Source organism: Panthera leo, chromosome A2 (assembly GCF_018350215.1).
Source record: "Panthera leo isolate Ple1 chromosome A2, P.leo_Ple1_pat1.1, whole genome shotgun sequence".
Classification (NCBI taxonomy): Eukaryota; Metazoa; Chordata; class Mammalia; order Carnivora; family Felidae; genus Panthera; species Panthera leo.
Genome location: NC_056680.1, coordinates 128,351,655 through 128,363,997, shown reverse-complemented (window position 1 = coordinate 128,363,997; position 12,343 = coordinate 128,351,655). Strand labels below are relative to the sequence as shown.

General features: G+C 37.6%; 1 protein-coding gene across 1 annotated transcript in view; it reads left to right on the top strand.

The window, feature by feature from the left end:
* Positions 1–12,343, top strand: part of IMMP2L (inner mitochondrial membrane peptidase subunit 2) — an 890,955-nt gene that overhangs the window by 801,082 nt on the left and 77,530 nt on the right. The window lies entirely within an intron of this gene.

Below are 12,343 nucleotides of genomic sequence, written 5' to 3'. Positions count from 1 at the left end.
AAAATAATTGGGAAGGAAGATATTAATAAAATAAGCATTGAAATTTCTAGGAAAGTCACTAAAGGATAATATATAGAATGGGAACTGTCAAACTAGTCAAGCAAAAAGTGAAATTTAAAGTGAAGGAGAAAAAGAAAAGGTGGAATAGATTTAAAGTGCATCCATGTCCCTGTTGTCCGCCCACAGGCACATACACGCAAAGATACTGGAAAGGAATCTGAATCTATCAGCAATTAAAATAAATTATGGGCACTTGGGTGGCTTAGTTGGTTGAGAACCCAACTCTTGATTTTGGTTCAGATCATGATCCCAGGGTCATGGAATGGAGCCAGAGTTGTTGGGCAGCTCACTTATTGTGGAGCCAGCTTGAAATTCTCTCTCTGTCTCTCACTTTCTCTCTCTCTCTCTCTCTCTCTCTCTGTCCCTCTCCCCTGCTTGCTCACACTCTTTCTCCCAAAAATATTAAAATAAATTAGATTTTTAAAAATAAATCAAGAAAATGATAAACACAAAAGGCTGGAGATGGGGTTATCTCCTGGAAGTACCACAGAGAATGGAATCAGGATGAAGCCTAAATGATATTTGCCGTTACCTAATTCTGATATAGAATGATGAGGCCTTGGGTATCTTTTTATTGTTCTCCATATTAAATATACAATTAAGTGATCTATCAAATATCACAATTTTTTTAAAATTCTTTTAATGTTTATTTTTGAGAGAGAGTGAGCCGGAAAGGGGCAGAGAGAGAGGGAGACACAGAATCTGAAGCTGTCAGCACAGAGCCTGATGCAGGACTTGAATCCACAAGCCATGAGATCATGACCTGAGCTGAAGTCTGATGCTCACTGACTGAGCCACCCAGGTGCCACAAATATCACAACATTTTAAAAATAAACATTTAAATTTCCTAAAAAGACAAACTATAAACTAAAGCCCCTCCTTTTAAGGGGCTTAATGCTAGCAATTAATGGTAGCGATTTTGGCAGCATAAGTATCCTGTATGTAAAATGGAAAATAGTTCAAATAAATAGAATATTATTGAAAAAAATAGCTCTGACCCCAAAATACCCTGGAGTCCCAGATGTTCTCATTAATGTATAAAAATGTTTAGAGATCGGATTAATGCATAAAAATTAGGAGAGATTGATTAATTCAGTAACAATACAGGCAAATCTCAGTATTTAGATTAAAAAAAATGTTCTCTAGTTCTATGTAATTTGTTATCTTAATAAAGCTTAGCTGTCATGTAGGATTTATTTAAAAACTGAAGATTCCAGGGGCCCCTGGGTGGCTCAATTGGTTAAGCAGCCAACTTCGGCTCAAGTCATGATCTCACGGTTCATGGGTTCAAGCCCCACTTCTGGCTCTGTGCTGACAGCTCAGAGCCTGGAGCCTGCTTCCGATTCTGTGTCTCCCTCTCTCTCTGCCCCTCCCCCGCTCATGCTCTGTCTCTCTCTGTGTCAAAAATAAATAAAACATTAAAAAAACAACAACTAAACTTTCAATAGTGTAAGGACATTTATATATACAAGTATAATGTATATAATGTTAGTTGGTACTTTAAAGATTTCTTGAATGAATTTTATCCCTAGTTGTTATGACCTAACCATTACTTCCATCTAGTGGCAACATACCCTAATTATAGGCAAAGTAGTATGTGCTGAATTTAAAATCTTAAATATAAAGTGATTATGGTAATGTCATGTTGAGGAAATCATTTGAAAAATATTGAACATTCTTCTCCATCCATACTGACCCCCCCACCTCATTTTTAATGGGCATATACTTAGAGTCATAATAACTGCTGCAGCCTACCCACAATTTTTGCAAACCTGGGTTCTCATTAGTAATCTTGCCTTCTCTTCAGAGTTATAAATATGCCTATCATTCTCATCTATAGATACTTAATTTCCTATGATAATGTTTATGGTTAGAAACTTCTATTCATCATTAACCTTAGCAATCTGATTTACTATGGGCATATAATACTTTATGAAGGGAAAAGAAAACCATTCCTCTTATTTTACATAGTTTTGCATTGTAATTATGGACCGTCAAGTATAGGAACTATCTTGTACCTTGACATTGTGTTGTATTACAAACGCTAATCTTTTTTTCTTTCCAATTGCTGACTAAGAATAAACCAATATAAATAATATCTAGGTTAGCAATATTTCTTCATTTGACAGATGAAAAAATTGCAGTTTGAGCCTTTTACTAGAGTGGTAAGGATTTCAGTAGCCCCTCCCTTTGTCACCTTGGATTAACATAAGAAACTACAAAGTTATTAACCAGTTTGTAACACATTTAATTTTTTAATGTTTATTTATTTTTGAGAGAGACAGAGACAGAGCATGAGCAGGGGAGGGGCAGAGACAGAGGGAGACACAGAGCCTGAAGCAGGCTCCAGGCTCTGAGCTGTCGGCACAGAGCCCAACACGGAGCCCAAACCCACAGACTGTGAGATCATGATCTGATACCTAACTGACTGATCCACCCAGGCACCCCTATAATATTTTTAATAACAGCTTGGTTGCCTAGAAGATTAGAAGTAAAAGAATAGTAGCATTTATTTTCAGTTTGATGGATTTACGAGTACTGTGTTCAAGGGTAGTGATGCTCTATTTAAATACTAACATTTTCTTCTCAAGTAATTTAGCAATACACACACACAAAAGCTAGATGCTTATTTTCCCTCTTTGGGGTCATAACTCTCTTTCACTGACATACTCATTTCTCCTACGTTTGAATTTTTTATTATCATAATTAAGTGCTACTTTATGAACAATCATTTCAAAATACACGTTTGTTGATTTGGCAAGTTCACAATTATTTTTACACAAGTTTTGTTGAAATTAATTATGGCTTATCTGGAAAATTCCCAATACCAATGAGTTATGTAAAAGCTTGAACATGTTCCGCTGATATGATAGAAATATTTTGTGCAACTATTCGTCTCATCTACTCATTTTCTTTTTGATGAAATAAATAGGAATATTTGGCATTTTGAAGGAGGAGAGGCCCTTGAGTTGTTTTATGATTAAATGAACTAAAAACCTCAAAATCAGACTCTCATTATTGTTCATATGCAGAAAGGTTACGCATTTTTATGTGATATCATGAGCCTCGTTGCACCAGGAAGCGAGGGTATGTGACTTTTTTCCTGTCTCTAAATGATTTTCTATTTGGCGTTGTCAGTGAGTGGTCAGAGTCCTCTCATTTTGCCAGGAGATACACTTGGAAGGTGATTTCAATCTTGGCAGATGGTTATCCAGTTCTTTTACCCTGCATTCAGGTCAGATTTACATTTATCAATTGTTGTTTTCATTAAATGGAAACAAGGATGTGTCGCTTCATTTAAGGCTCCTGTGAATTCAAAGCTTTGAGTAAAACCTCATTAATCTGTACCCCATTTGTTGAGAGGATGTAATAATTTAGAAAAGTGCTGGGCTGAAGTTTACTTTCCTGCTTTCCCTAAAGAAAGGATTACTAACCCATTAACCAAATTAATAGTGCAAACAAGATTGGAAGAACAAATGGTTTTAAACACCCTGAAGCACTTTGGAAGCACCCATATACCTAAAAACTATCTAAACGCAAAATACAAAATATTCCTAGCTTTTTTTAAAGCAGGATTTCTGTCCAGCAGCAATGATGAGAGTTTAAAATGGCCCTTATTTAAGATACTTCCTTACTTTGCTATTCCCCTGCTTCAAATCCATTGACTGCAAATCCGTTTACTCCAACTCCATTGCCTGCTTAGCTGAGCTCGGCAGGCAAATTATGAAGTTTTATAAAGACTGGGTTGCTTGTCAGGTTTACATAACAATGACCAGAGAAGTGAGAATGTCCTTCCTGATCAGTAGTGTTCAGGTACAGCTTTGGTGTCCAGCTTCTAGAACAGCCAGCTATTTTAAATGAGAATGTTTAATTCATTCTGTGTCTCATTTTTAATATGTTTTAATACTCATTTTTAAATGTTTTGATTTTTTTGAAGAACTTAATTTTTTTCAGAGCAGTTTTTAGGTTTACAGCAAAATTGACAGATAGAGAGATTTTCCATTTACTCCCTGTCCCCACATAAGTCTAGCCTCCCTGTTATCAACATTACTCACCAAAATGGTACATTTTTACTAAGGATGAACCTACATTGTCATATCGTCAATACACACAGTCCATAGTTTACCTTACGGTTCACTCTTGGTGTTGTGCATTCTGTGGGTTTGGACAAATGTATAATGGCCTATATTTCTCATTATAATATCATACAGAGTATTTTTACTGCCCTGAAAATACTTCCGGATCTATGTATTCATATCTTCCCCCTCACCCAGAAACCTTGATATTTTTATTGTCTCCATAGTTTTGCCTTTTCCAGAATGTCATGGAGTTGGAATCATATGGTGTGTAGCATTTTCAGATTGGCTTCTTACACTCAGCAATATTCATTTGAGTAAAGCTTTTCCATGTCTTTTCATGGCTTGATGGCTCATTTATTTTTAGCATTGAATAACAATCCAAATAATCAATTGTCTGGATATGCTATACATTAGTTTTTCATAGAAATTGACCATGCGAATGCCCATGGCCGTGGACCCTAGCACACTGCCTACCACAGAGCCCTGCTTGTGAATAGCAAGAACCCAGTGAATTTTGAATGAATGCATGAATGGATCTACTTCAGTATGTGCTAGAAAGTGTGGCATCAAGGTAGAGAATTCTTTTCTGCTCTGTTGAATAGGAAATGAATTCTTCATCTCTTTAGGGAACTAAAATAAACGATTTATTTCATACCTTGAAATTCCATAATGAGCTTACTAACAGTTTAAGCTTGGTCTGTCACTTGATATCATTTCCCTTTCCCCCGCTCCCAATTACCTCATAAGATTGTGGACTTCTTTCTCAGGATGTTATCCCAAGGAAGGAAAGAGACCCAATATGGAATTTCATTTTCTCCTCCTCATCTTCTGAACTGTGATCACACACTGAAAGCTTCATCCTGTACTGATGTTTGAGAATCTGTTACCATGGAGCTATTCCCCAGCTCAAAGGATGGTTTCATTGCATACAGTGTTACAGCAAAAAAGAATGATCAAAATTAAACCTTAAAAAATGCTGATTAATAATAGACATGGGGAAAATATTTTCCGAAGTATTAGGTAGAGCACAATACATTTTTATGGTTGCCCTTGTTCTCCAAACATTGCCTTTTATTTTTTGCTTTATGTTTTTGGGAATTGTATTGCTTCTAAAAGTCCCTGCTGTCCACTAGCTTCTGGGCAAATGTCCAAAATACAAGTGGACATTAACTCAATTCAGCAGATAAGATTTCCTTAGAGACCTCCAGAAGACTTCACTAGTCCATTTCAACCAACCTGCCTCTGACCTGTGCCCTGCCAGACAAAGCTACTTAAAGAAAAATAATAAGATTTGGTGCTTGTATGAAGGTTAAGATGGACCAAAAAAAGAATGAAGGATAAATACAAGATCTTGAAGCAAAGGTGACTTAGAGAATGAAGGTTACCCTGACACTAAAGCAAATCCAGAGGGCATGTTGAGGCGTTGTGATAAAGTCTCCAAATGAAGGTCTGTATCATATACAGAACCTGCCACTTTACAGCCAGTAATGATCCTACCGTGTGAGTTGTAACCTGTTTTTCTTCCATGGATCAAGAGGTCAGCCCTTATAGTTCTTGTGGGCCCACTCACAATTTTAGCAAATTAGAATTTTTCCATCGTACTATAGCTCAAATATTTTATACCACTTTAAATTATATTAATGATGAAAATAAAAGTGGTATGTTTACCAAAAGCTTTTTTTTTCCTGATAGAAACTGATAATTTATTTTTTACAACCTTTAGGGGAAATAAAGTTTAGAAATACATTAAGAGGCAAATGAAACGAGTCATAATTAAATTTTATGGATTACTTTCATATAGCTGTTAAGATATTTTCAAATTCCATGATTCTTTGGAGGGTGAAGGGTGATGGCTTTGTTGCAGAAAGAATTCAAGGCATTCTCTGCTTAGAGGACATTGGTCTCGACAGAAGCAGAAGCTCCATAAATGTGGGGGCTGCTGGTGTGTGGACCCAATAGTGGCCAGATGGACTACTGGCAGTATTTAGGTTTGGAACAAACTGGACACTTAAGGTATGCCACATAGTCCTGGAAATTGTCATTATGACACCAGGGGTCAAAAGCTAGAGAAATGAACAGGTTGTGACTTGTACTTAGCATGGTATAGAGGTTAAGAGCTCAGGCTTCCAATTAACAGGTAGGTGTGTTTGTTTAAACTCTTTAAGCCTCAAGTTTTTCATCTGTGAAATTGGATTCATAATTTTATTTACCTCATAAGATAGCTGTAGTGATTAAATTAGATGATGTGTGTAAATTCTGTTGGCCATGTATACGTAATTCTGAGCATAGAGTAAGCATCTGGTAAGTATAATATTCCTGTAGAAATTTAAAATCTACCTGATAGCTGCATATCTGCTTCAATTCTATGGCATTATGGTTCTTCATTATGTTGAGTTTTGGAGATCATGAGGAAGGGCTCAAGTATATTGTTCTTGATTTCTTATAACCAGTGTAGGTGAGTCTAAGTCTGCCTTAATAGTGTATCTCAATTTAGGTGAAGAGTTCAAGATGTTTCTGTCATGGAAATGACATCATTGATCATTAGAAAGTTTTATTCTCTAATCAGCAGGGCTTGATGTAAGGAGAATAAAAAGGAATTACTATACTTTTCTCTTTCTTACCACCTCCATCCTAAAGATGTCCTGATTTCTTTAAGTAGTCCATTGTTGTCCTGGTGGGGTGCTAGGTATTCCAAAGCCTGAGAAATCACTAGCAGTCCCGTCTGGGATTCCACCATGTTAGGTTCGCAGAGTCCAGATGTTTAACAGGTGATTGGCTGAATGTTGGACTGTCTTGGAATTTCAGCTGTTCAGGGAGGCAGCTACTCTGATTCAACCAACAGCTCCTGTTCTCCCTGACTCACAGCAAGTCCTGTATTTGGCAGCAGACTGCTCTTAATTCACGAATTTTCCTTGCCATTGGTGCATTGCAGCATTTGCTCTCTCTTTTCCTCCACCTCAGTAGGCCCATTTTTGCAAATCAGAAATCTGGTTTGACTTAGGGTCTGGCTTCTGTAGTTAGTTGGGCCCTGATATTCTCTGGGGTCTTCAAAATGCTTGTGAGGTGGCAGTGGCAGTGACCATATGTGATGTTCTACACATGTAGTAAGAAATGAGTGTTCAATCGTAAATGTTATAATAGATGACAAGCCTTTGAGATTTTCTAAGTATTGAGGGCTACGAGAGACTTTCAAATAAACACAGAGAACAAAAATAGAGCACACACAAAAAATTCATTTCTGTGGTGTATTTGGAGGAAAACAAAACCAACACTTTCTTTCCTCCCTTTCATATAATCTGGTATCTCCTAGGCACTTCATCCTTCGCAATAGTTGCCCTCCTGAGAGTTGGGGACAACAAAAACTCTATTTTCTTTTTTTTTTTAAAGAAGCTGAAAGCAGTTCGTTCATAATAGACAAGAGCCTTCAACTTCTTAGTGGTTGATGTGGGCATTTCATTTCTGACCTTTAATGTATTTACCAGTACAAGCAACTGATAATGGAAAACATCAGCTTCAAAGCCCTTCTCAGCTCTGAAACATTTTCATCTATTGCTGAATTATTACAGTTTCCTGAAGACAAATGGGATACAGATTACTTTATTAGAAAAAAATGTTTCCTATTTAAACTTAATGTGAAGGGTGGTCCAACACTGGATGTAAACAACTTATCTGAGGTGGATGCAGATAAATGCTAACTGAAAAGGAATGATTGTATCTTAGGCCTGGATGTGGAAAATTAAGACTGAATTTTCACGGTGACACAAAGGCTAGTGAATTATTTTTTTTTAAGTTATTTTTATTTTATTATTATTTTTTTTATTTTTTAAATTGGTTAGCATATAGTGCAATAATGATTTCAGGAATAGATTCCTTAATGCCCCTTACCCTCTTAGCCCATCCCCCCTCCCACAACCCCTCCAGCAACCCTCAGTTTGTTCTCCATATTTAAGAGTCTCTTATGTTTTGTCCCCCTCCCTGTTTTTACATTATTTTTGCTTCCCTTCTCTTATGTTCATCTGTTGTGTGTCTTAGAGTCCTCTTATGAGTGAAGTCATTGATGTCAAAGGCCAGTGAATTCTTAACCCAAAACTGATAAGTAGATAATAATTAGAAAAATAAAACTTTTTTTCTTTTCTCTTTTCTTCTCTTTTCTTTTCTCTTATTCTGAAAAAGCACACATGTGTCCACTAGATTTCATATTAAGTTGAAGGCTTAACTGCCATTGTAGGGTAGGGGTGGGGGAAGGAAGCTAAGCTTTTTTTCTCAAACTGCTAAAGCAGATTGTCTATTAAAAAACATAATAGAGAATTCAAAAACAGAGACCTTCACAGCAGGGGAAAGAGGTAACTAGGTTGGGAAAGAGTGAATCTAATAGCAATAAGCAACTTTAGTTCTTCTGCCAGGAAGTTCAGTTCTAAAGATTGACATAATGTAAACTCAATCCATTTATACGCTCTGTTATTTCAGAATATTAGAGCTATGGCTTCAATAGTTCGTTGCTGTCAATATTTCCCTAAAATAAAAGTTGGATAAAGGCGTTTGTGTACTGTCTTCAGGAAACATGTAACCCCCTCAGTGTGTGTGTTTGTGTGTGTGTGTGTGTGTGTGTGTGTGTGTGTGTGTGTATAACATATGTTCACAAAGAGAGGAAACAGAACAACTCAGAAATACATTCTTAATATTGAAAAGCCTAGTCAAGAAAGTGTTCCCTGACTCTGTTCACCAAACCAGTCTTTGAAAACTAGAGCTTTTTTGTTTTATAAAATACTCATAATTGGTATGTATATGTACTATGAATATCTTTCATGAATACTTACATACACCTTCTTAGTACCCACTTACTCCATTTCTTGACTTCCATATCATACCATTTTATTTGATCAGCCTCCATTCTGAAATTTATACACTGGAATTCATTCAGCAAATATTTATTCTATATCTATTCTATGGAAGTCACTCCAGGGAGAATAAGATAAGGGGCTCACAGTCTGGAGGAGGAGACAGAAATGTCAACAGATCACTCCAAGGCAGTCTGATCTGTATTGCAACACAGGTATGATCAGAACAAAACGGGGACATAGTAAGATACATTCTCCCCAGGGGGACCCAGGAATATCCCTCAGTGGCAGTGACATTTGAGCTGCCTAAGAATTAAAAGGGTGTGTTTAGAATCTCTAGTTAAGATTAATAGGCAAGATTTTTATAGAAATAATGGCACCTAGATAAGACGTATGCTGTTTATATAAAAGATAAGTCTTCTCGGGAATGAAACTTAATTTTATTTATTTATTTTTAATTTATTTTTTAATTTACATCCAAGTTAACATATAGTGCAATAATGATTTCAGGAGTAGAATCCAGTGTTTCATCTCCTATGTATAACACCCAGTGCTCATCCGAGCAAGTGTCTTCCTTAATGCCCCTTACCCATTTAGCCCATTCTTTCCACCCACAACCCCTCCAGCAACCCTCAGTTTGTTCTCTATATTTAGAAATAAAAACTTAATTTTAGAGTGTTAAGTCATAGTAAATATTTTTCATTTGGAGGAAATTTAAAAAAGATCACCAAATGGGAACAATGCACTGTGAAAAGACCTCCACATGACTTTTGCTAGGTAGACATCTGAGTCTATATGTACCTTTCATTTTTCTCTCTATATGAAGTTCTATAGCAGAAAACATCAGAGAGAGTTGAAGCCTGGGAAGGTTTACCTAAACCGGTTAATTTTTCCAGGTACCACAATGACCAGTAGATATTTCATAATCAAAGGCAAACTAAGTCATAGAAAGGTTGTTTGGGGGTCTTGGAACTCACAAGTGACAAAATAATAAATTGAACTTTAAGACCTTAATTATGCACTAATGTCCTAACTGTTCACAAAGTATTAGATGGTTTTGTTGTGGGAAGACTGAAAGTCGATATTGATTGATTGATTATTTACTAAATAGCTCAGTGTCACATGCCCTGAGAACTCTCTCTGCTTGTATTTAAGACTGGTACTTACTTACCAGAACCTATTCCTTTTCTCCTACAAGGTCATCACTCTGGTAATTCTTAACCTCCCTTCTGCATCATCAATATTTTTCTGTCTATAAGGTCTTTCCTAACAGCATACTAACATGCTGTTCTTTAGTCCAGTGTTAATTTTTTTTCTCTACTCAGCTTCTACAGGTAGCAACTTCCTACTTCTCTCCTTTACACTGTGAAACACTTTCAAAGAGTAGTCTACGCACACACAGTGTGTATTTCCTCTCCTCTTATTCTCTCCTAAGGCCCCCCTCTAGTCAGGCATTCACCCCCACCACTCCACGGAAACTGCTATTATAAAGGTGACTTGTGTACTCCAAGTGGTTGACTTCAGTGGTCTTTTTCCAATCTCATCTTAATTGACCTCCAGCTGCATTGACACAGTAGATCCCTCCTTCCTGCCTCCTTGAAACATTGTCTTCTTTAACTGCCAGGATAACATGCTTTCCACCCATGTCATAACTATTTGAATTTCTAATAAAAATTAAAGCTTATAATGCCTGAAACTGAGCTCATGAGTTATGCCACTCCTACCCCTACATCTCCATTCCCTCCCACCAGCTTCCCCAACTCAGGTAATGGCAACTCCATACTTGGTTGTGCAGGACAACTTGTACTCAGTCTCTCTTTCTTTCACGCTTCACATTCAGTCCATCGGCAAACTTTACCCTCACAATCCATCTAGACTCTGACCACTTCTCACCAGCTCCACTGCGGCCACCCGGGTCTAAGCTATCATCATTTCATTCTCCTAGCTGTTCACAGTAGTCCCTTATTGTCCCTCTGATTGTATTCTTGCTTCAGACTATTCTTAAGGCAACAGTCTTAGTTGTTCTGGTTAAATAGAAGTCTTCTCCTCAAAACTTTCCACTTTCCCTTTACAGTGGCTCATAAGGCTCTAATTCATCCACCCTCCTGTTACCCCTGTAACATTGTCTTCTCTTATTCTCCCTCTAATCCATGAAGCCATAGACTCTCTGGTCTCCTTACTATTCCTCTATTTCAAAGGTTGGCAAATCTTTTCTCTAAAGGGAAAGATGGTAAATAATTGAGGCTTTGTGAGCATATGACTACTGAACTCTGAAGTTGTATCATATAAAAAGTGCCATAGATAATCCCATGAATAGATGTGGCCATGTCCAATTAAACTTTATTTACAATAAAAGACAACAGGTGGGATTTCTCTCACTGTGGTTTATTTTTTTTTTTAATTTTTTTTAACGTTTATTTATTTTTGAGACAGAGAGAGACAGAGCATGAACGGGGGAGGGTCAGAGAGAGGGAGACACAGAATCTGAAACAGGCTCCAGGCTCTGAGCTGTCAGCACAGAGCCCAACGCGGGACTCGAACTCACAGACCGCGAGATCATGACCTGAGCCGAAGTAGGCCGCTTAACCGACTGAGCCACCCAGGTGCCCCATCACTGTGGTTTAAATAGCCTTTCTGATTCATGAAGTAAACCCCTACCTCAGAACCCTAGCGGTTTCAAATGCTTGGAATCCTCTTCCTCCAGATAGCTGCCTGGCTTCCCCTTCATCTCTTACTGGTATCTACTCAAATGTCACCTTCTTAATGAGGTTTTTTTTTTTTTTTTTTTCACTCAGAATACTGGTAGAACACAGATAGCATACTCAAATGAGAAAAGTTGAAGAAAAGTTTAACAACCAATCATAAGGGCAGGGAGTAGGGAGGCCAGGAGGGATAAGTATATGCCAGGCCTGCTAATGCAGAGCCTTAGATGGGCCTTAGATGGACAAGGAGTGGGGACAGTTGTAGAACCTAGAACAGAGGTGGGTAGACAAGGCCCCCTTGAGAGAAGCAGCAACTTTTGAACTTCTGTTTAAGTTCCTTATTATTCGAAACAAATCTGAAGCCAGAGGGCAAAGGAGTTCACTGATACAATCTATATGGTCAGTCTCTTGGAACAGAAGAGTTGAGAGAAAAGTGGAGAGTATATCTGGTGAGCCAAATGAAAGATGTCACACAAAAAGGGCTTTTTCACCCACCATATGTAAAATTGCAACCAGGTCCAGCTACATCATTTAAGGGGCCACTTGTTAAAAAAAAATTACTAGGAAGTTCGAGATGATGACAGTGGAGCATCAGAGCCAATATGGAGCCCTTCTGAGTGTGAGGCCCTATGTGACAGTAGAGGCTGCATATCCATGAGACCAG